Source organism: Pteropus alecto, unplaced genomic scaffold (genome assembly GCF_000325575.1).
Source record: "Pteropus alecto unplaced genomic scaffold, ASM32557v1 scaffold61, whole genome shotgun sequence".
Lineage (NCBI taxonomy): Eukaryota > Metazoa > Chordata > Mammalia > Chiroptera > Pteropodidae > Pteropus > Pteropus alecto.
The window spans coordinates 6,806,425-6,809,490 of record NW_006434835.1 but is presented as its reverse complement, the minus strand read 5'-3'; the positions used below and the strand labels follow the sequence as shown (position 1 = coordinate 6,809,490).

General features: G+C 35.5%; 1 pseudogene; it reads left to right on the top strand.

Moving 5' to 3' along the window:
• The first annotated feature begins 2,522 nt into the window (after positions 1–2,522).
• Positions 2,523–2,638, top strand: LOC112478632 (annotated as a pseudogene).
• The last annotated feature ends 428 nt before the right edge of the window (positions 2,639–3,066 follow it).

Genomic DNA, 3,066 nt, shown 5'->3' with positions numbered 1-3,066 from the left:
TTCACATCATGCCAAATACATAGCATCCTCGTTAGTCATTGTTACATTTTTCCTCCAGTGTTATGTTTTACTACACTACATACCCAGAGTTAAAGAGCAGGTGAAGCATATGTTTTAAGGGGATTTAAAGCATCGAAGTAAAGTTCGTTTCCGAGTTTTTAAGGACTGATTCAAATAAGTAGATCATACATCGATACACAAATACACCAAAATCCAGACTGGCCCTTCTCCCTGTCATCATATTCAGAGAAACAGTTCTTATTTTAGAATAAAGATTCATCCAGAATTTGGCTGAGAGAAAAAGAGAGAGAGAGGGAGAGAGCCACTTACTTATTTTTGCGATTCGGAAAAATATTATTAACTTCTTTTGGCCTTATGTTCTTATTTAAAAAAAAAAAAAAAAAAAAAAACTCTTACCACCCAGCGATAATAATAGTTAGATACAAACTGTGTCTATAAAATGTGAATATACAACTTTCAGGATCTGAGTTTGACGGGAGCAGTAAAACCCTGTAACAGTTATCTACGTTCCACACACCCTCAAAGCCCAGAGCAAAGTGCCACACCACCTGTGCCTGAGTTATTCGTGAGCCTGACTTCTAGGTAATGCTCACAAAGTTTGTTCTTTTTTAGTTTCCTGTCTCTGCCTTACTTTAAGAAAACAGTTAGTTGCATTCGATTTATTATTTCTTCTTGTTTCCCAGTCAGTGGCTTTATCTTAAAAACAAAGGAGAAAAATAACACCAGAAAACTACTCTTTTCTTTAAAACTACATTTAAAATTCTTTTTCACTATTTTACCAGAAAAACATGTCAAGTGTCTTGAAAATAGAGACCTATGAATATATAGGTTTCATCCTTTTGGTATATTGCCAGTGAATAATTTAGTGTCTGATTATGAGCCGTAAAATTGCCAGTAATTTTGATATTAAAAGCATGGACATTATAAATTGGATTGCAGAAAAACTCACAAAGTCAGTGAGCTATAACTTCCTTTTGTGGAAGTTTTTTGAGATTAAGCGATAATGTGAAATGTAAGAAATTCACCAATTAAAGTATCTTTAAATGTCGACATTGAAAGAGCTTTTAGAGAAAAGTTAATGCAATTAATTGCCATTATTCTCACTATTTTTTTTTTTTTTGAAAAGCTAATACAGTATAAGGAAGAAACTGCAACCTTTAAATTAAGAACAATATAATTTTGACACCTGGTTCCATTATGTGAAAGATGTTTAACTTTGGACAAATCATTTACCCTCTGATTTATAAATTTCTCATATGTAGAGAGGAGAAAATGAAGCCTAATTTTAAGGCTTTTATAAAGATTATTAATATATAATTATATTACATGGCGTAGTGACAGAGACCATCTCTCATTAATCATGGAGCTTTAACATGGGTGAGAGTTTAACAAACCCTTAATTAGACATAATGCTTTATAGTTTCCTAAGCTGTTTACATATACAATACTTATTTTATAAAAGGCATCATAACAGCAGCTCACCTTTCTTGACTGCTTACTACATGATACGTGCCTTGCTAATCATTTTACCTCCATTATCTAATTTTATCCTAAAAACAACTCTTTGATGGATGCATCATTATTATAAGCCCTGATTTGGAGATAAAGAAAGGCATTAGGAGATGAATTTGCTCTCAGTTACAAGTGGCCAAAGTTCAACCCTTCATTTCGGACATTAGCACCTGAGTTCATAGATACTGAACTATACTACCTGCTGGAAACTCTGACTGAATTGAACCAGAAGATAAGTCTCAAATAGGTAGCACTGAGTTTGGGTGGCCTGAGTGATGTTTTTATTATTTCTTCCTGCATAATGAGAAGGTTTTCAAACTCAAAATATTTTCAGAGCATGCACATGACCTTTGAAATTTGGAAACTGTAAAAGAATTGATAGATTATCTCGTCCATCTAATTTTCAACATCAACCTCATTTTCATTATCAGATTTAGGAAGACATATATGTTGATGTAAAATAGTTTTGCTGTGACTATCTATAGTCTGAGAGATATAGCCAAGGGAAACAGCTGAATATCAATTTAATATTAAGAAATATACATTTGCAAATATTAGGTTAAACAGTTCTCTAAGACTTTCTTGAATTGTTCTTTTCTAATAAAAATACGAGTTATTTTCAACTTGATATATAGCTGTAAATAAAGAAATTACTTAATTTGAATTCTAGTTTTTAAGCTTGTGATTCACTGAATTGCAATTTACTGGCTTTGCAATTCCAAGTGCAAAGTGCTGCTTCATAAGTGATACCTTTGCACAATACATATTTTATGGTGGCTCTAATTATATATTTATGGCATTTAGTTGCTTGCTTAATACACATTTTGTGAATATATTTCTTATGGCTACTATTGCAGTGTTTTATGCAGTTATCTGTGAAACAAAGTAAACTTTCTTGCTTCAAAATCCTTCAGTTTTGGACGTGGTTCCACGTCTGCTTTACACGCAGAAGGCCCTGGGTTTGCGCCCCAGTGGAGCCACGGTCCATGGTCTACGGCCATGCCACTCTGAACAAACCTGACATCTGATCTCAGGAGCTAAGCAGGATTGGGCCTGATTAGTAATTGGATGGGAGGCCACCTAGGAAGACCAGGTACTGTAGGCATAAAAAAAAAAAAAATCCTTCAGTTTAAAACATACATTTATTGATTTCCAGCGTCACTGGTTGGGTTCCCTGGGGAGCAGGCAAAAATCAGTGTGCAGAAAGTGTATTGGGGACCACTCTTAGGAGTCGACATCTGCTATAGGAAGGGAAGAGGTGAAGTAGGGAGGAAGGCAGTACTTTTTCTGGGTGGAAAGAGCAAGGATTCATGAAGCAGTAACAACAAGGATTCAGGAAACCCCAGATGAATTCTGGTGCCAGAAGAACCGTGCAGAACTGTGCTAACATAGAGCCAATTGGCCCTTTGTATCGCTTTCAACCAATCATCAACTGTAGGCTGCCTCTGAGAAAGACTCATGGTCTTTTGTGAGCTGAGGGCAATTACCAGGGTGGCGTCTGATGGATGCTGCTCAGAGTGCCAAAGGCAGGTA